At 42.3% G+C, this 22305-nt stretch overlaps 1 protein-coding gene across 5 annotated transcripts in view; it reads right to left on the bottom strand.

Moving 5' to 3' along the window:
• The window catches only part of SGMS1 (sphingomyelin synthase 1), a 75808-nt gene that overhangs the window by 22989 nt on the left and 30514 nt on the right, over nucleotides 1-22305 (bottom strand). For 3 of the 5 annotated variants that reach the window (XM_035137415.2, XM_035137414.2, XM_060274877.1), the window contains exons 2-3: nucleotides 16388-16461; nucleotides 4326-4397 (exon numbers count right to left, since the gene is read on the bottom strand). The gene's annotated coding sequence lies outside the window, so the exon portion shown is untranslated. The remainder of the gene's footprint in view (nucleotides 1-4325; nucleotides 4398-16387; nucleotides 16462-22305) is intronic. The other 2 variants (XM_035137417.2, XM_035137416.2) reach the window with 1 other exon arrangement.

Genomic DNA, 22305 nt, shown 5'->3' with positions numbered 1-22305 from the left:
GAAATGTCCCAGCTCTAACTGAGCTCGGCAAGCACTGGGGGTGTTCCTCAAAGCGTTGCCACTCAGCTTCTCCACCTGAGGTAAGACTAGCAGCAATGCTGCATGCTGGAATGCCTTCCTCTTGCCAGCAAGAAGGGGCGTTCTAGCAGCAGTGGAATTGGCGAGGTGGGTGGAGTTCTGCCTCTTGCACTTTGGCTACCTGAAGCAGGTGGTTCTGCTCAAGTAAACATTCTCAACGGAAGTTACCACAGTTGGTAGCATACCAATGGTGCAATAACTACTGCTAAAAATATTAGCACTTATGAGATTCAGCAGGAGAGGTAAGAAAGAGCAAGAGTCAAGAAGTAAAAAACAACAACAACACATGGTGTAAATAATCAAAGTGCCAGCACACGTTCCTAAATAAGAATGAAAAAACTGCAAGTAAACACACACACACACACACACACACACACACACACAACGGTAGAAATTGTTCCATGTGTGGTCAGAGAGAATATCAAAGCAACTTCAGCCAGGCAACAAATAACTAACATTCATAGAAAATCACTTAGTATGGTAACATGGGGGCATAGTTGCCAAGTTTTCCCTTTTCTCACGAGGAAGCCTATTCAGCATAAGGGAATTTCCCTTTAAAAAAGGGATAACTTGGCAGCTATGCATGGGGGAAGGAATAAACCAGCTCTACAAGTCTTCAACTACAATTCGATGCACGTCTATAGAAAAGTAAGCTCCATTGACTTAAATGGGGTAATGTAAGTATGCACAGGTAAGTATGCATAGTAGGGCTGGGCGATATCAGCTTTTCAACATCGCAGTGTATCGCCAGCCAAACATTGCAGTTTGTCTATATGCCGCAATGCTGAAAAGACAAGATGCATTGGCCTCTGCCCGCGAGACCTCAGGTGAAACTGCCCCAGCTCTCACCTGGAAAGCTGATGCGGTCTCACCCAGGCTCACAGGCTGGGACAATGCAGCTTGTTTGTGCCTCTCAGCTGTGAGGAGGGAACATTCCACCCACCCACCCCTCCAGCTGAGACAGCCCCACGTGAATGGCAAGAGCACTGGGGCTCCTTTAACTGCTCGCTGCAGGGAGCGGCAACCACACTCCCCTCAGTCGAGCAGTCTAAAGATGCAGAGGGAGGAACAAGCTCTATCGGTTTCACTCAGTGATATATCACTGGCGAAACCGCCACCGCTCCTGAGTCCCTCTGCTAGCACTGCCCGCTGGAGGAAGGAACTCTTGAAATGCAATGTCACAAAAATTAAACGGAAGTGTAACATTAATTCTCGAATCAAGATAGGAAGGAGAAACAAGGGAAGTGTACTTGCTGAGTTTTAACATTTCCCACGCAAAATGCAGTTCAAGTCTGCGCAGGATTAAACAGAAAGGTCGGGCGTTGCCTCTTTCTCCTGCCTCAGTGCCACTACCTTTCCATAAAAATTGCCATCTACATCACCATCAAAGAACGTGTGTTATGTGGACTGTGGACAGGACAAAGGTCAAAAGATTAGCCATGCTAGGAAGATTTATATTCTCCCCAAGAGTTTATGTTCTAAGAATAATGCTGGTCATGGACCATAATAAAGAGATTGATTGATGAAGGCAGAAAGATTAGCAAATTCTACATACGGTATAAGCTTCTTTGCACTCTCTGAACCTCAAAAGCATGTAGGACAGTCTGCAATCTCGTATCAGATATAGATCTCAGAGTGGTTATTTACAGTTCATGGGCCAGCTCAGGAGTAGCTAACATATTTCTGATTTGCCATGCTGGCTGAAACAGCAGCAGAAGAAGAAGAGTTTGGATTTGATATCCCAATTTATCACTACCCGAAGGAGTCTCAAAGCGGCTAACATTCTCCTTTCCCTTCCTCCCCCACAACAAACACCCTGTGAGGTGGGTGGGGCTGAGAGATTTCAAAGAAGTGTGACTAGCCCAAGGTCACCCAGCAGCTGCATGTGGAGGAGCGGAGACGCAAACCCGGTTCCCCAGATTACGAGTCTACCGCTCTTAACCACTACACCACACTGGCTCTCACTACACCACACTGGCTCTCAGCATTATAGCTTAACAGCAACCTTGCTTTAAATATACTATTCCCTCTTATTTTTCTTTCCATGAAAAAGAAAATAAGAGGGAATAGTAAAAGATTAGCCACATCCACACAGTCAATAAATAATCTATGAAAGTAAACTGTAAAGTGGCAAACTTCTTTCTTTCTTTTTTTAATACTTTTTATTCACTTTTCGAATTAAACAATATAAAAACAAAACAACATCCATACACACAAACACATACAAAAACAAAACCTTGTAATTACATCATTCTTTTCTCATCTCATCTCTTTTTTGCTCTGCCGAGCTCTGACCTCCCTCCCTCCCTTCATACGGCTTTATTATTCATCTCCTATCTCGCAGTCCCTTTTATATATTCAGTCTCACTTCGTAGGTTTTATCTCAGTCCTGCAAGTGTCTTTAAACTTGTACAGTTTTTCTCCATATAGTCAATAAATTTACTCCACTCTCTCTGGAACTTTGTCTTTCCCTGGTTTCAGATCCCGCAAGTCAACTTAGCCAATTCAGCATAGTCCATCATTTTTATCTGCCACTCCTCAATCGTTGGTACCTCTTGTGTTTTCCACTTTTGGGCTAATAGGATTCTCGCCGCGGTTGTAGCATACATAAAAAGTCTCTGATCCCCCTTAGCAATCTCCTCTCCCATTAATTGTTTCAGGATATGTAGGCGTATCAGTGGGGCGGGACCTCAACAACTTTGATGAAGCCTCCCCCGTAGAAGCTTAACAAATGTGGTGGTTCCTCCCCCCCAAAAAAGCTCAACAACTTTGGGCCTGACCCCCCAAAAAAACTCAACAACTTTGGTAAAGGCTCCCCTAAAAAAGCTCAACAATGAGTAGATCACTGCCAGGTTTTTTCCATAGTGGGAGTACATCGCAGTCTCTTGGAAGTTGGACATCCCTGCTATATGAAGCAGGTGAGAACCTTTACAAAAAGAGATTGTCAGCCGCTGGAATACATATTTGGGACCCTATTCAAATCAATGCACAACATATTTATTCATTTAGCACATTTATATACCTCCCTTCATAATGCAAATTTCAGGACTGTTAAAATAGGTCCCACATTGTTAGTTAAGCTGATGTTACTTCATGTGCTCACTGAATGAGTTTTAGTACTGCAGCCTGTGTTTGCACACAGACACACACACAAACACAGATGTCTGTATGTGGGAGAGATTTGATGGTGCTTGCAAAAGTACATGGGAGAGGTGAAAGAATGCAAGAGATTTTACCTTCAGGGGGGAGACTGATGCTGTACAGTGATAAATGCAAGTTGTTGTTTTTTAAAAAGAAATTTATTAGCATTTCTCAGGAATGTAAGCTTTCTGGTTTTGCCAAAAATCCAGAGAGCCCTTCCCTCTAGACTTTACAACAAAACGCGTTTCACATCCTTTTTTTAAAAAAATGGCTTCAAAGTCTCCCCAGATATTGCAAATGAAAGGATCACTTACACTTGAACCAAATTACATTGCAATTTCACTTTCAAAGTATTTGTAAAAACAAACTGGGTAGTATGAACTTTGAAGGTGAAAAAAACATACAGCCGTACCTTGGTTTTCAAACGCCTTGTGGGTCGAACGTTTTGGCTCCCCAACATCAGAAACCTGGAAGTGACTGTTCCGGTTTCCAAACTATTTTTGGACCCCAAACGTCCAACGCAGCTTCTAATTGGCTGCTGGAGCTCCCTGCAGCCAATCAGAAGCCGTGCTTTGGTTTTTGAACATTTTTGAAGTCAAATGGACTTCCGGAATGGATTCCATTAGACGTCCAAGGTATGACAGTATATTCTAAATGCACACTAAAAATAGCCAGATTAAGATTTGAACTTTGCAAGGTGCTTTTAGACAACTCTTGCATAGTTCTAATAGTACATCTATCTATATTATTTCCTAAACTGGCTACTGTTAACACCCTAGCAGGAACAAATTTAACATCTTAAGTATTCGACATCAGAGTTTTCTTCCATGCAATTAAAGCTTTTTATTTTATCATGAACAGTACAAACAAGTATTTGAAACAAATATTTAATCAGATGTCACACGTGGTGGGGGAAACCTCTTCTTAATTCTTAATTCAGAAACATGGCCTCTGAAAGAATCTACTCAACCTGTGGAGATAGTTGGTGACTTGATACTGGCCTAAAAAGACATGCTTGCACTAATTAAACAGCAACAGTCTTTTTCTCTCTGGTATGTTTCTTTACACATGTACTTTTTTAAAATAAAGAAATGGAACTGCCTTACCTATCTTGCTCCTTGAAGTCATAGTGTCACCCATCCTTTCAATTTGTTGCTGTCTTGGCTTTCATTTGTCTCCTACCAAGCAAGAAGAACTTTTTCACTAATTTCTCACTCAATGACATTGTTTCATATATATTTTTTCTTACATACATTCTATAATACCAGGAAATACAAATTTAATTTTGCAAACATGTGATTGGTTGCTGCTGGAATTCTCCTCATATACCCCACCCGCACACAATCTTGAGGATCGGACGGAAGTCCAATGCATATTTTATTGGTCTCATTTTTATTCCTGGGCAGCACTACAAATGTCCTCTTTCCCAAACCAATCCTTGTTTGGAACTCACATCACAGCATTCCTGTGCCTCTGTGAGTTGCTGTGATGATAGGAGGCAAAGAGGAGTTAAAACAGTATCTGTGCCAAATTTCAACTACCTCAATCACTTTTCAGCGAGTGAATGAAGATCAAGCTTCATCACACAGAGACACTTGAAAGTCAATGTTCATGAACAATTCCAGCTACTTAACACAGGTAAAATACATCTGTAATTGCAGCGCAGTTAAGGGAAATTCATTTAACTCATCAGAAAACAAAACACTTTCTGGAAACTACAACATTTCATTAACATATATCTGCACACACATATATCTACCCAGAGCCGGACAAAGCACTTGTAGGCGGCCATCACAAGATCTGAGGTGAAAATTCCTTGCTTGATTGCCCTGTCCATGTTTGCAAGCCAAACAAGTACATTCTTTGATCCACTGAGATACAGGGCCCCAGAATGCAACAAGACCAACCTTATACATTTTGAGAAGAATGTAGCTATGCTGGAAGAATTTGACCAGCTTCCAGGAACAGAAACAGATGCTGTTTCAAACTAAAAACAGCAGGAACAGGCGCAGACATTGCTACACAAGTGTGGAGTGGTGGTCAGAGTGCTAGATTTCGGTGTGGGAAAACCCAGGTTTAAGAACTTTTACTCAGCTGCAATATTTACGGAATGATCTAGGGCAAGTCACTGTTCTCTCTGCTTTATCCCACCTCTCTGGGATAAAGATCCTCGAATCAGCCGGCAATGTATAATAAAAAAAAATGGTTACATTCTGATTTCATTTGAGATGCTTATTCTCAGCAGCACATTTCTCAACAATTGAACACTATGAATCGGGTAGTTACTTTTACTGGTTTGTAAAGATACAGAATAAGGATTTCTGCAAGCCACCTAAGAGGATGTGGGGCCTTTCGAATTCAGCTATCTTCAGTGGTTTGGAACGAGATCAGATCAGTGACCTTCTTGCATGATAGGCTACCAATAACTGCACAGGGTATATATACAATGTGCGTTATATGCATAGAGTTTCTCTTATACAGTACTCCCCATCCTCATGCTGTTAACAAACCAGGAAAAGAAGCCAGGACAGACATTAAGGCAGGGCCCCCTGGTTTGGATGCAACAGGGAACGGCGGCTTGATACAAACTAGAAGGGGTGAAGTATAGGAGCACTCAGCCCAAACATTAACTCCCAGCTTCATAAATCACGGTTTTATCTTTTTCATTTTAATGAGAATGGGCTGCGGGACTTGAAATCATAGGATTTACATAGCATGTAGGAAAGTGCTTGCAACACATGAAGAGCCATATTAGAAGTTTATTTTAAAAAATTTAAAAACCCAGCAGCTAACTCGCGTATTATTTTATAAATTGTTTAACAAAGGACAAATGCCAAGTTTTAGTGGGTGGGGGATGCATGTGCTTACTTTACAACAGTCTGATCTAGAATTATAAATACCCTGGAAAGGTTTTGACTGATTAAATGCACAGTAACCACAGTTGGGTCTCTCTTTTAAAAAACAAAACAAAAAGCACCTCTTCAATCTTCTCAGCATTTCTGCCATCTTTAACAATAAGAACTAGAAACTTCAAATAAACACACAGCAGATGGTATTCTCGGAAGGGCCCGACCAAAATAAATGCATGTGGGGCTGCATTGCAGTCACTTTCCTACATGCAGCCTGCCTCAGCCTTCTTAAGCCAAAAGGGTGTTTCCCCAAATGCTTTGCTGTGGAAACAGCTCCAAAACAAAAACAGTTGCATTGTACAGCCATGAATAATATCCAGCAATATTCAACAGCAACAGTTTCAGTTCTTCCCCGAAATGAATCATAACATAATACTGTACTTTCAAGTCAGCCATTTCCGTGTCAGTATCCATTGCCATTGTGGCAGACAAATGCCACTTTTATTACCTTACCCAAAATCTTATGATGAAGCAGTGTGCTTTTACAAATGCACCTTCTAAAGTTGCATCAAAAACACTGAGCAGGTCTCCACAGAAGCTATTAAATATGCTCATTTTGAGAAAGGTTTGTTAAGATGCATGTTAATCAAGTACAATGAATCCCAAGAGATAGATGTGTTTTCCTCTGCTGTCCTTGGCAATTATCCAAAATTCTTTTAAAAAAAAAACCAGGAAAAAACCTCCAGAAAGAGTTGTGATCATTTTCCAAGGCAACTCAAGGCTTAGAAAATGTGTTCCTCCATGCACAACAGATCTTGCATCTCCAAAAACAACCTTCCTGCTGGCCCCTCCAAACACCCCACCTTCCAACTGGTTACTGGCGTGTAGAAATGGGAGCACCTCTTCATCACTCTAAGGAGAAAGACACTTTGGGTGTCACAGTTATAAATATCAAGGGCATCTGTCCCAGTGTGCTGGAGATCGAGGAAGGGGATACATCTTCCTTCCCTATATATCACCAGGGTGGGGAGGGGGAGAGAGAAAGGTGGGCAGAGAATTTAATCTGAGCCTGAAATGAATCAGAGAACTTGTAAGGCTCACCTCCACCTTCAGGTAGGCTTTTTTTTTTTAGGGAGCCATCAAAGTTATTCTCAAAGTTCTTGACCTGATTTCCTTGAAGCTTGGTGGTCCAGGTGCCATCAAATCTTTCTGTTAACCTACAACTTAACTGCAGGCTTAGCCACATTACTTATTTATTAAAAGTACACCCTGCCCTTCCAACAGCATGCTCACAGACAGTTTAGCAAAACTGTGAAAAGGAAATTACACAGACGAGTATCAAATTAATAAAATTCACAATATCTACTTCTTCCAGAAGGGATGACAAACTGAAGGATCAGAACCAAGGTCAATTTCCCTAATTTCACTACTGTTGCTAGCACCAAATCATAAAGGTCAATAACCAGTTCCATCTTCACCAACAGAAAGATGAGAGAAGATGTGAGCTTATGAAAGAGTCCAAATTTCTAAACACTGGCCACAATCCAGAGCACACGCTGGACTTTCTCACTGCCAGCTGCGAAAGAGAAAGAACCTGATGTACTCAGAGCTGTTTATCATAGGTGTCACTGGAAGTCCAATAATCTGGGGCATTGCTCTGAAGTACTGATGTGCAAGATAAATTTGTTAATAAACTAGTAGTACTTATCAACTTGCCAGTAGCAACATGAGTTTGGGCTCTTTTTTGTGGAAAGAAGAGCTCATTTTGTTTAGCACGACTTTCCTGGAATGACTTGCTATTCCAAGCAGTTCAATCCAGTAAGACTGTGCTTACCAGGAATTAGATACATAGCATAGGCTAGTTTACATGATGTGGTTTGACGGGAGGAATCCAATTATTTTTTCAAAGGCTTAAGTAACCAAGTTGCAACACTGTTACCAGTTCAGTGGTAAAACTCATAGTGAAAATGCATCTACATCACAACACTATACCCTGTCCAGTTAAAATTACTCTGTTTTCAACAGAATAAATCCTACCCTCTGTCAATATTGCTATACTTTTAATACAGCACTTATCCAGAAGCAGGTTTCATTACGTTGGCCCATTTATTAGGTTCGAAACAGTATGCAATGGAAGTTTTTATTTACTTTGTGATTACACTGTATTTGCAACTTACTGCTCTCGTGTTCTCTTTGCAAATCCTGAACTGCCAGGATTTCAACAGAAACTGAAAGGGCACTTTATGAACTATAATATATAACGAGTCAAAAACAGGATGTTACTCTGAACGAGACTGCAATGTTCACTGGGAAATAATATGCGACACTATCAAGAGAAGATCAAACCTATCAATTCTTAAGGAAATCAGCCCTGAGTGCACCCTGGAAGGACAGATCATGAAGCTGAGGCTCCAATACTTTGGCCACCTCATGAGAAGAGAAGAATCCTTGGAAAAGACCCTGATGTTGGGAAAGATTGAGGGCACTAGGAGAAGGGGACGACAGAGGACAAGATGGTTGGACAGTGTTCTCGAAGCTACGAACATGAGTTTGACCAAACTGCAGGAGGCAGTGAAAGACAGGAGTGCCTGGCGTGCTATGGTCCATGGGGTCACGAAGAGTCGGACACGACTAAACGACTAAACAACAACATCAAGAGAATAGCAGCAAACAATAATACAGTTGTACCTTGGATTCTGAATGCCTTGCAAGTCAAAAGTTTTGGCTCCCGAACACCGCAAACCTGGAAGTAAGTGTTACAGTTTGCTAACGTTCTTTGGAACCCGAACATCCAACGGGGCTTCCACAGCTTCCAATTGGCCGCAGGAGTTTCCTGCAGCCAATTGGAATCCGTGCCTTGGTTTCCAAACATTTTGGAAGTCGGACGGACTTCCGTTCGACTTCCGAGGTAAAACTGTACGCCGAGTATGAACAATTACCACCATACCTACTTCACCACTGTTTAACTCGGTGGAATTCTACAATGGTGAAATTGGCAAAGAGTCCCAAAAAGGCACAATGCACCATTTAAAATAGGAGGGTGGTATGAGAGGGTGGAGTCAGGAACCTATCTTAATAGAAACTGCACTGGGAGGGGTGTGGGAGGCAAACCTCCCATTCTCTTAGAGAACGATCAATTCCTCAGTAAGTGTGGCAAAAGAAAAATTCAAAAACTTGGAGGGAAAGCTGCAATCCTTCAGCAAGGCTTGATTAACAGTTGCTAAAATAGGTTATGTTATGGTTTATTTATATGCTGTTTTTTGACCCAACAACCCCAAAGCAGTGAATATATTAATACAAAATAAATATGCAATAAAAGTACAACACATACCATAAATCAAAGCAATGTACAACAGCAACATCACAAAATACCTGCCAGCCACACTGGGTATGAGTTTGTAAGCTGCATTCATGCTCTCACTACAGATACAGCTCCCCTGCAAGTCATATCTTTCTCCCAGAAACCAAGTTAACCCATATCCCTCCCACCCTATGCCACAGCTGCCACAACCTCTTACCTAGAAGCAAGCCCATCTACAACCAATCGCCCAGGAAGAGTGCCCTCACTATCACCTTGCCACAAAAAAGTGGGGAAACGCTTTCGTTGTTTCACCATTCTAGACCATCCCATTAGAGATGGCCTGCCAGCACCAACCCACCACCAACAGAGGCTTTCCCACTGGAAGCCAGCTACGGTTGTGGCAAAATCCATGCTCTTTACTGGCAGGTCTAGCTGGCCAAACTTTCTGTTTCCATCGACAGGCTGCAACAGAAAAGGGCTGCGGAGGCTAAGCCGTGTTACAGCTACCTGCTTCCTCTCTGACCCAGTGGTGGCTGGACTCAAGAGGGAATGGAAATCTTCATCAACCAAAAGAACTTGGGAAGAAATAGGCTCCTACTGGAAGAGAAGAGACACTACCCATTGTGGAGTGATGTCTGGTACAAGCAGAAATTAATGTTCACAGCAGTTACCCTTTCTGATACAGGTTGCCTTACAAACCTAGGTACATGGAAGTCTAACCCTTCAAATAATTCCATATGGTATGCTCACCTCTATGAAGAAATGACAGTTTTTCAAATATTTGGTTCATTGCACCCAACTGGCACATTCCTACACTACAAAAGAACCATTGTTTCCATTTATGTTAACACTCAATATTTTATCTTTCGCAGCAAGTATTATATCCCTGACTGCACAAGGAGACTTGTCTATTTATCAGAACAAGAATGCATCACTTATTAATCATAATAGTTTTTAATATGTACCTAAGGATACATTGTCTTTATTCTACAAACACAGAATAATAACTAGGACAAATTATTCCATATCAGTGACAAACTCTTTTCCCACCTTGCTCTAAACCTCTGGGTGGGGATAGCAGGATCAACATTCATCATTTCTGAATTAAGTACACCAACTGAAATTGGGGTGGGTGGGGTGTTGTTTTTTATTCAGTTTTTGTACTAATTTTCGGCTATACATTTTGTAGGGTCCATAGACGTGTAGTTCTTTTACTTGTACTATTATCTGACAACAGATCTTGGAAGCTGTACTTGATGTTTTATTACAGTATTTTTAAAAGCAGATCTCAAAAAATAATATCCTTATATTTATTCTCTTAAGACTAGGCAAGAAAGCATTTTTTTTTATTTTTTGCATGAACATCCTACAGTGCTCTCACAGTCATCTTGGAATGAACTAATGAAGAAAACCTGTGGCAGACAAACTGCAATACAATCCCAAATGCACCATTACAAACCGGGGGGAAACAAGCAAGGTGGTTTCTGCTGCATCTGGTCTAAAACTAATTCCTCTTCTCTTACCCAACTTTTTTTTTTCCTCCCAATCTTGCCTCGAGTATTTTTCTTAGATGTGTTAAAATATTCAGAACAGGAATATTCCTTCAAGCGAAACGCAAATTACTTATTTCTCAAACCCTTAATTAAAACGTGTTGTAAGAAAATCAGCATTTACGGTAAGTAAAGGGTGGGGGGACTGCATGAATAGCTCTGCCTCACAGCATGGGATGGGAACACATGGGAGTCTTGGCCCTTCCAAATCAAATCTGTGTACAGTGCAAGTAAGAGCTGTTCGACAGTGGAATTTGCTGCCAAGAAGTGTGGTGGAGTCTCCTTCTTTGGAGGTCTTTAAGCAGAGGCTTCCCCTTCATGGATCAATGCCTTGTCGTGGCGAAGGGGCTTGAATAACTCGGAGAAGCTATGAGCTATGCCATGCAGGGCCACCCAAGATGGACAGGTCATAGTGGAGAGTTTTGACTAAACGTGATCCACCTGGAGAAGGAACTGGCAAGCCACTCCAGTATCCCTGCCAAGAAAACTCCATGGACAAAGACAACAGGCATATAAAAGTTATGACGCTGGAAGATGAGCCCCTCAGGTCGGAAGGCGTCCAACATGCTACTGAGGAAGAGCGGAGGACAAGTACAAGTAGATTCAGAGCTGATGAAGCGGCTGGGCCAAAGCCGAAAGGACGCTCAGTTGCGGATATGCCTGGAAGCGAAAGGAAAGTCCGATGCTGTAAAGAAAAATATTGCATAGGAACCTGGAATGTAAGAACCATGGATGGAGGTAAGCTGGATGTGGTCAAAAATGAGATGACAAGAATAAATATCGACATCCTGGGCATCAGTGAACTAAAATGGAAGGGAATGGGCGAATTCAGTTCGGGTGACTATCATATCTACTACTGTGGGCAAGAATCCTGTAGAAGAAATGGAGTGGCCCTCATAGTCAACAAAAGAGTGGCAAAAGCTGTAATGGGATGCAATCTCAAAAATGACAGAATGATCTCGATACGAATCCAAGGCAGACCTTTTAACATCACAGTAATCCAAGTTTATGCACCAACTACCGGTGCTGAAGAAAGTGAAATTGACCAATTCTATGAAGACCTACAACACCTTCTAGAAATAACACCAAAGAAGGATGTTCTTCTCATTACAGGGGATTGGAATGCTAAAGTAGGGAATCAAGAGATAAAAGGAATAACTGGCAAGTTTGGCCTTGGAGTTCAAAATGAAGCAGGGCAAAGGCTAATAGAGTTCTGTCAAGAGAACAAGCTGGTCATCACAAACACTCTCTTCCAACAACACAAGAGACGACTCTACACATGGATATCACCAAATGGGCAGCATCGAAATCAGATTGATTATATTCTCTGCAGCCAAAGATGGAGAAGCTCTATACAGTCAGCAAAAACAAGACCTGGAGCTGACTGTAACTCAGATCATCAGCTTCTTATAGCAAAATTCCAGCTTAAACTGAAGAAAGTAGGAAAAACCACTGGGCCAGTAAGATACAATCTGAATCAAATCCCTTATGAATACACAGTGGAAGTGAGGAACAGGTTTAAGGATTTAGATTTGGTGGACAGAGTGCCTGAAGAACTATGGATGGAGGCTCGTAACATTATACAGGAGGCAGCAACGAAAACCATCCCAAGGAAAAGGAAATGCAAGAAAGCAAAATGGCTGTCCAACGAGGCCTTACGAATAGCAGAGGAGAGGAGGCAAGCAAAATGCAAGGGAGATAGGGAAAGATACAGGAAACTGAATGCAGATTTCCAAAAAGCAGCAAGGAGAGACAAGAGGGTCTTCTTAAATGAGCAATGCAAAGAAATAGAGGAAAACAATAGAATGGGGAAAACCAGAGATCTGTTCAAGAAAATTGGAGATATGAAAGGAACATTTCGTACAAAGATTACCATAATCAAGGACAAAAGTGGTAAGGACCTAACAGAAGCAGAAGACATCAAGAAGAGGTGGCAAGAATACACAGAGGAATTATACCAGAAAGATATGGAGGTCTCGTACACCCCAGGTAGTGTGGATGCTGACCTTGAGCCAGACATCTTGGAGAGTGAAGTCAAATGGGCCTTAGAAAGCACTGCTAATAACAAGGCCAGTGGAAGCGATGATATTCCAGCTGAACTATTTAAAATTTTAAAAGATGATGCTGTTAAGGTGCTACACCCAATATGCCAGCAAGTTTGGAAAACTCAGCAATGGCCAGAGGATTGGAGAAGATCAGTCTACATCCCAATTCCAAAGAAGGGCAGTGCCAAAGAATGCTCCAACTACCGCACAATTGCGCTCATTTCACACGCTAGCAAGGTTATGCTCAAAATTCTACAAGGCAGGCTTAGGCAGTATGTGGACCGAGAACTCCCAGAAGTGCAAGCTGGATTTCGAAAGGGCAGAGGAACCAGAGACCAAATAGCAAACATGCGCTGGATTATGGAGAAAGCTAGAGAGTTCCAGAAAAACGTCTACTTCTGCTTCATTGACTATGCAAAAGCCTTTGACTGTGTCGACCACAGCAAACTATGGCAAGTTCTTAAAGAAATGGGAGTGCCTGATCACCTCATCTGTCTCCTGAGAAATCTCTATGTGGGACAAGAAGCTACAGTTAGAACTGGATATGGAACAACTGATTGGTTCAAAATTGGGAAAGGAGTATGACAAGGTTGTATATTGTCTCCCTGCTTATTTAACTTATATGCAGAATTCATCATGCGAAAGGCTGGACTAGATGAATCCCAAGCCGGAATTAAGATTGCCGGAAGAAATATCAACAACCTCAGATATGCAGATGACACAACCTTGATGGCAGAAAGCGAGGAGGAATTAAAGAACCTTTTAATGAGGGTGAAAGAGGAGAGCGCAAAATATGGTCTGAAGCTCAACATCAAAAAAACCAAGATCATGGCCACTGGTTCCATCACCTCCTGGCAAATAGAAGGGGAAGAAATGGAGGCAGTGAGAGATTTTACTTTCTTGGGCTCCTTGATCACTGCAGATGGTGACAGCAGTCACGAAGTTAAAAGACGCCTGCTTCTTGGGAGAAAAGCAATGACAAACCTAGACAGCATCTTAAAAAGCAGAGACATCACCTTGCCGACAAAGGTCCGTATAGTTAAAGCTATGGTTTTCCCAGTAGTGATGTATGGAAGTGAGAGCTGGACAATAAAGAAGGCTGATCGCCGAAGAATTGATGCTTTTGAATTATGGTGCTGGAGGAGACTCTTGAGAGTCCCATGGACTGCTAGAAGATCAAACCTATCCATTCTGAAGGAAATCAGCCCTGAGTGCTCCCTGGAAGGACAGATCGTGAAGCTGAGGCTCCAATACTTTGGCCACCTCATGAGAAGAGAATAATCCTTGGAAAAGACCCTGATGTTGGGAAAGATTGAGGGCACTAGGAGAAGGGGACGACAGAGGACAAGATGGTTGGACAGTGTTCTCGAAGCTACGAACATGAGTTTGACCAAACTGCGGGAGGCAGTGGAAGACAGGAGTGCCTGGCGTGCTATGGTCCATGGGGTCACGAAGAGTCGGACACGACTAAACGACTAAACAACAACAACAACAAAGCAGAGGCTTGACAGCCATATGTCAAGAATGCTTTGATGGTGTTTCCTGCTTGGCAGGGGGTTGGACTGGATGGCCCTTGTAGTCTCTTCCAACCCTATGATTCTAAGTCTGCGTGGGGAGCAGATAGAAAAACACACAAACCTCCTAGCGGAACAAAGGACATTTTATCTGTGTAAATTAAATTGATTCAAAATGTTAATAAGCAAAGTTACAAACATGGTGATCTCCTGGTGCTGTTGAAAACCAACACCCATCAGTCCCAGCCAGTGGTAAAGCTGCATTCTCTGGCAGCAGGGGCAGAGAGCAGGCAGGGGCATGGCTGGCATGCATCCCGGGGGTGTGGCACGTCGCCCGTGGGGGGCATGGTGTGCATCTCAGGGGCGTGGCGCGACACCCAGCACGCTGAGGGGGGTGCGCGGAGCGTGTCCGGGGGCGGCCACGATGGTACCCCCCTCCCCGATGGTGCCAGGGGCGATGTGCTCCCCCGCGCGCCCCCCCGTTCCTCCGCCAGTGGTCCCAGCATTGCATAGGGATGGTGGGAATTATAGGCCACTAAGGCCAGAAAGGCACCACATTTATTACTCTGATCTAGAGCATGGGTCTCCAGACTACGGCCCGCGGGCCAGATGCGGCCCAATTGGCCTCCCAATCCGGCCCACGATGACCCCCGCCGCCCACTGCCGCTGCTCGCTCTTACGGCGCGCGGCGCGGTGGCGCTCTTCCAGGTCGGGAAAAAACGCCGAAAGTCGTTTGTGCGCATGCGTATGGGCCTCTCCCGACCCAGAAGAGGTCATTTCCGGTGCACTTCCGGGTTGGGGGAGGCCCATACGCATGCACACAAACGATTTCCGGCGCTTTTTCGACCTGGAAGCGTGCCACCGCGCCAGTAAGTGTGTGTGTGCATGCGCACGGGCGCACACTCCCCCGCCTGCCGGCACGCACGGGCACACACTCCCCCCGCCGCGCGATCGGCGCGGCGGGCACCAGCCCAAAGCCAGGTAAGTCTGGGGACCCCTGATCTAGAGGGTAAGAACATTAAAATAAGACTTGGGGGTCACACTGAAACATCCACACTTTGACTCCTTTAAAGTCAATGCATCTAAATTTGACTTAGTATATGAAAGAGCAGCTATATAATCTGTTACATCATGTGGGCAACAACACTGGAGATAGCAGGGTGCTCATTGTTAATGAAGCCTCTTTCAGCAATGGGCTTTCATTAAGATCCAAACATTTCCACGTTTTGCTCAGTTGATATACATGTTGTCAGTTTTTTGGTCTTCTGAAATTACGCTTTTATGTGCTCCAGCTATAACCACAAAGGGATTGACTGCAGTTTTTTTTTAGTCTTTCTTAACTATTTGTATATTTGTATATTTATGTGTTGCCCAATTAATTCAAGGGCAGCTTTTTAGTAATCAAAATATTTTTAATTTAATTTCACTGACTGATCAGTGAAAAGCTTTACAGGCGTAGAAAACGTACACTTGCATAATAATAGCAAAGCAATTTAAAAATACCAAGCAAAAAACGAAAAACAAGATGTGAATCAGCATAATAGAGGGGCTAACAAAACCACAAATCCCCCTTCAGCCAGGCAACTCACTGGGGGGACTTGGGCCAGTCACTATTTTTCAGCCTAATCTTCCTAACAAGGTGGGGGGGGGGGGCGGGCAGAGAAACTGTGGATCCTGCCTTGAGCATCTTCAAAGGAAGGTAGAAATGCAGCAAACAAATCTGTAATTTTTAATCACCTTTTTCCCAAAGGCTATGCAAATTTTTAAAAAACATTAACCACATAGGTGAAAAGCACCTTAACAAACCACTCATTACACAAACTGCCCCAGAATAACCATTAACATAGTTTCGGATAAGTGCATTCTATTTTCTAAATGGAACAAACTCAACAGAATAGTGGGAATTTACCATCATAATGCAATTTTTCATCTGAGATTAATCTTCTTCTTCTTCTTCTTCTTCTTAGCTTCAAACGTCTCTTTCTAGAGAGAGAGAGGGAGAGAGAGAGAGAGAATGAGTAAGCCTATAGTTTCTTTTTTAATATTTCAGATAATTATAGCTTTCAGAGTGAATGCATTCCCCATAGCTTAGTTTCTCATTCTTGAACACAAAAGGGGGTTATCATCATTAACTATCCCATACACACAATACTTTTGGGGCAGCTTGGCTTCCCAAACTATGCACGTGAAACAACACTCAAAGGTGTGTGCATTATCTTTCTGTAAAAAAACAAAAACAAAAAAAAGCCTTCTGAAGGGGTCCTAGATTCAGGCATGATATTGCTCAAATATTATCAAACTACTATTTCTCCCATGGCTTGTGCACTGTAACCAACCATATTAATTACATACATTAGCAGGCTAAAGCATTATTTTTCTTTAAGGCCAACAGTTTTCCTTGTCAGTTCTTTCTGATGCTGAAAGCATGGGCGTATGCAAGAGGGGGTAGTTGCCCCCCCCCCGGGTTTGAGTAAATAAATCAAATGCTTAACTAACTGGCCAATTGCATCACAGCCCACCAAAACATAAAAGCCTGTCCCCACCCCCCAAAAAAAATCCTGGCTACGCCAATGCGCCTAAGTACCAGATTTAGTTACTCTTTAACTAGGAATAACTTAGAAATTTTACTTATGATACCTACAACACAGATGAAATCCAGTGTAACTTTGGATTTTGCCCTCCAATAAAGCATCGTCAATGTGTTTTATAGCCATAATTTTACTGTTATTTCTTACTGTGAATAATGACTTGGAAAGTATGTTGATAACTTCTAAAACAAACTAGTTTCCTCCGCCATCAAAAGCTGCACAGTATGTGCATTAGGAACCAGCAACGGATACTGATATCACGGGTAATGTTATTTTTGGTCTCAGAGCATAATTGATTGCTATGTTAGGGATCAGGAAGGATTTTCCACGTTTTTCCAATCTGGTGGCTGACTCAGGCAAGAAAGGAAATGTTGACCTTTCTGTGCAACATGAAGGATTGTTATATCCCTGCCTGAGTCATAGGTGAACCATTTTACTGTGCATACCTATCCTCCTAGCACCCAAAGCAATCAGTACTCTATGCTAATGTGACAAGCCCAATTAACAGGAAACAAATAGTAAGCCAACAGTATTATCATGCTCAACAGCATGGGCCCCCCAACAGTCATTTGATTCAGCGGTACATTAGAGAAACTGCTGTCCACCATTACAAATCCACACCATGTTCCACAGAAAGATACAATATGAATTATTGGGAAATATAATGCGGAAAGTCCGCATTTCATGGATTTAAATAAAAGACTACAACTACACATGTGCTCCTCTGGGAACACACTACTAGCTTCCATATTTTGGAGCAGTGGCATCTAATACCACATGTCCTATGAGTAGCGCAGGCATTAAGCACTCTCCTTTTCCATCTTGAGTTACATTAACAATGCAATTCTAATCATGTCTACTTAGAAGAAAATCCTACTGAATTCAACAGATAAGTGGGGTTAGGACTTGAAGCTTAATCTATCTTCTTGATCGAGAGCTCTTGTATCATAAACCTAGCCAACCCAAGGAAATTTTGAAGTTAAATGTTAAAGAGTTAAATCTAACCCCTTTCAATGTTGAGTCTACAATCCTAAAATCTGTGACCCACGCTTTGGTACTGATTGTGTATATTCTCTATCTAGCCCAAGTCTATTATGCAATTTCAGTAATCTTTCACACTAACCCTCATTAGCTTGGCACATTCTCCAGGGTATCTTGGGTCGTGTGTTATATACCGTTTCCTTTTCCAGCTAATAAATTAAGGCACTTACCTATAAAAGCTAATACCACACACACAAAAATCTGTATAGACCATGCAGCAGCATTCTGCCTATTTGTTGTGAATTAGAGATGGCTGAAGATCTCCAATTAGCTGATAGTAACGCCGTCCTTATTCCAAAATCAGTGGTAATTCCATTTCCCACTACTCCTTCCCAGTTTAGGGCCCTATACAAAGAAAGCCAGTCTTCCTCCCTTATCTCTACAGTCCTAATAGGCATATTGGCCATTCCCATCAGGTGCGCAACATAGCAAAGCATCTTCACCCCAGTGCATCTGTTTAATGAAGGTAAGGCAGTTGGCAGTGGGTGGGTGGTGGGTGGTGGGCCAAGTCGGCCTGGCCAGGTTGGGGGGTGGCGCATGTGACATCATGCACATGCAACACCCGCCCCCCCCTCCAATGTTGGAGGCACCTCTGCATATCATCTGTTTACACTCCCATTCTTGCAGCTGTCCAATAATCATAGAATAGTAGAGCTGGAGGGGGGCCAAGGGTCATCTAGTCCAACCCCCTGAAATGCAGGATTCTGGCGGATGGCCATCCAACCTCTGCTTAAAAAGTTCCGACAAAGGAGAGACCACCACCTCTCATAGGAGTCTGTTCAACTGTCAAAGTTCCTCCTGTTAAGTCGGAATCTCCTTTCTTGTAACTTGAATCCCCTGGTCATCTGCACATTTCATTAGCATTCCCTCAATACAAGTTGTTTATAAATCCAAGTTGTTCATAAATATGTTGAACAACAGTGAGCCCGGGGTAGAATTTCTATTTCTCTCAGGCAATTTCTTTTTTATATCATTATTATTATTATTATTATTATTATTATTATTATTATTATTATTTCTCACCTGTCTTGTGTTCCCTGTGTTTTCTGCAAGTATTTTGTTCTAGCTTTGCCTTTCTTAGCATTCCTCTCTCTCCTGAGTGCCAGTACCGTACAAGGTGAACTTTTCGTCACTCTTACAGTTAGTACATTGTTTCTGTCTAATCAAGCATCATTTCACTTTCTAAGACAAGACCAATAAGCTCACATTAACCTGCTATCCTCTGCATAAGAAATAATTCAAAACAGAAAGCAATTCCCTTTCCTTACGCAAGGACTGTGAGTTTCCTTTTGCTGTGATAAAAAGCCTACTTTAAAAATATTTGTCATTTCCCTGCAACCATCAGGGTGTAGCACAAGCAATTTAATGTATTTGTATCTCTACAGTATATGAACTGAATAATTCTTTGATTGCTATACTCAATATCAAAAAACTCACCCAAATATCAAGCCATAAAAGCCAGCAAACCGGGGGGGGGGGGTGTTAACCTGACATTTCTCTAGCATACAATTATGTCGAAATTCAAAGCAGTCATCAGACAAAAAAATAATATAAACATCTTGAGTCACAGCGTTGCTCTGTGCTAACAGCTTCACCTCGCGTATCTATCAGCCTGGGGGTCCTTGCAACAGGTAACTCACCAGCAATATCAACAGCTAGGAATATACGGTAGGTGTGGTGTTGCTGCACAGGGAAACTGATCTGGTTCAAACAGGGTCAACATTTCCTTGCTTAAAACAAAGTACTTCACATAGAGATGGAAATATAATTGTACCCGAAAGAATTCTCCATGAAATATTCCAGAAGTAGGATTGTAGCTCAAATGTTTGGGTTTTTTGTTTTTTGTTTTGGTTTTTTTAAAGGACCGGTTGCCTAAACTATGGGAAGCGACAACTGTCAATTTAGCAAGTGAATGGCCTATTTAAAAAGTGAATATAAAGGGGTGCAAAAAAAAGTTTGTTTAAAAAAAAACCCAATGAACCTGGGCTTCCCTTGTCAGGTTTCTAAGGAACAAGCCTTCATTGGAATTCAAGACAAACATCATTTTAAAAAACACATTTTAAATTACAACCTTCTAGTAATATAAATCAGTCACTAGCGGTTATTTCCACTAGTGAAACATTAAATTTGTGAAGCATTAAACAGCAAATGAGAATTAGATAGTTTCATTTTCAGAGATTGGCAGGAAAGTCCAACACTGTCACATTTGATTTCATAAAAGGAAATTTCTCTAAAATGACAGGGCTAATAAAAAAAGAAGTTAAAAGGGAAAGCCAATGGATTCAAATCTCTCCAGAACACTGTGGGCAGATCCAACTAAGTCAGGCATAGGCAAACTCGGCCCTCCAGATGTTTTGGGACTACAACTCCCATCATCCCTAGCTAATAGGACCAGTGGTCAGGGATGAGGGGAGCTATAGTCCCAAAACATCTGGAGGGCCGAGTTTGCCTATGCCTGAACTAAGTTGTTGTATGACTAGAACAAGCTTCGCTTGTGCAATGGGACTTCCCCGCTCTCCCCTGCCAAATCTGCTCTGGAGGGCTGGGGGGGGGACCCAGAATAGGTTCAGGGGGTTTGGGGCATGCATTCCACTTCTATATATGTACTCCACTTAACACTATACTGAATTGCACCTTTGGGGATTAATCAAAAACGCATTCAAAGAAGCTCAGCTGGAGTGCATATTACAGAACAGAAAGCATACTGCCAAGTCTAAGAGGACTCTAGCGTGGTTAACAAACAGAATCAAGAAAGCTATAAAATGGAAAATGGAAGTCTATCCAAATGAGAAATAAAAAAATGGAATCTTCTAGATCAAACCTATCCATTCTTAAGGAAATCAGCACTGCGTGCTCACTGGAAGGACAGATCCTGAAGCTAAGGCTCCAATACTTTGGCCACCTCATGAGAAGAGAAGACTCCCTGGAAAAGACCCTGATGTTGGGAAAGATGGAGGGCACAAGGAGAAGGGGACAACAGAGGACGAGATGGTTGGACAGTGTTCTCGAAGCTACGAACATGAGTTTGACCAAACTGTGGGAGGCAGTGGAAGACAGGAGTGCCTGGCATGCTCTGGTCCATGGGGCACGAAGAGTCAGACATGACTAAACAACAAATTGTTTTAGTGATGAACTCCTCAATTTTATCCTCACTAACCTTGGAGAGTTGTAAATTAAAGGGTTGGTTTTCATTAGAAGCATGACAGGGAAGGAGTTAAGCCTCTTCTCCTGTGCACCGTGGTCTGGGTGAATATTGTCCTCCCTGAACCTATGCTGAAGTCCAAGTTAGACAATATGTTAAATCATGTGGTTAGCAACCATGTAAGGGGATTTCTAAAAATACTAGGTGCAGGGAGAACAATAAAGTCCTAACTTTATGGATGCATCCTCTCTACAAGAAAAGTCCACAATTTCAACACTTTTTAGTTCAGCAAAAGGGAAATTACTAGGAACATGATCAACGTTAGTAAAAAAAACCTTGCAAGGGTGTAGTCTAGAAACAAAGCTTCTCTTTCTATCCCTCCCTCAATATAATGAACCTCGGGCCATCCAATTATGTCAAAAAGTGGGAAATTCAGAACAGACTAAATGGACTTCTTCGCATTGCGCAAAAACTATGAAATTAGGCAACACAAGATGCGGTGATGGCCACTACCCTGGAGGCCTCTAAAGGGGTTTAGTCAAATTCACATCAATGACGTCTAGACACGATGGCTATCTGCTACCTCCAGGATCATAAGGTGCCACTTTTTATTTGTTCGTTTATGAGGAATTTTAGTTAAGGTTTTCCAACACACTATACAATAAGAAACTAACTAATCTAGAAAGAAATAATAGAGAACAATATATAAAAAAGGAAAGAAAGCAGGAGAGAGGGGGGAAATAAAATAGTAACAACTGCCATAATAGTACTGATTCTAATAAAACACAAAGTTATATATTTGTGTACATAGGTCTCTATCATAATTTAATCTTCCATCTACATACAGTTTCCTCCTCCTAGCTCCCACCTGGGAGTCTTCCCCCCCTTTCTCAGCCTCACACGTGGAGAAAGACCACTTACTTGAATACAATCCCGTCTTGCTTAAAGCCCCACCCCCCCGGGAGTGCCAAGTCTTAAAATGGAGATGAGTACCCGTAGCTCAGGGGTGTGTTTTTAAACTAGAAGGGAACCCGCTGGATTTCATAGAATCATAGA

Source organism: Zootoca vivipara, chromosome 5, assembly GCF_963506605.1.
Source record: "Zootoca vivipara chromosome 5, rZooViv1.1, whole genome shotgun sequence".
In the NCBI taxonomy this organism is placed as follows: Eukaryota; Metazoa; Chordata; class Lepidosauria; order Squamata; family Lacertidae; genus Zootoca; species Zootoca vivipara.
This window is presented reverse-complemented; position numbering and strand designations above follow the sequence as displayed.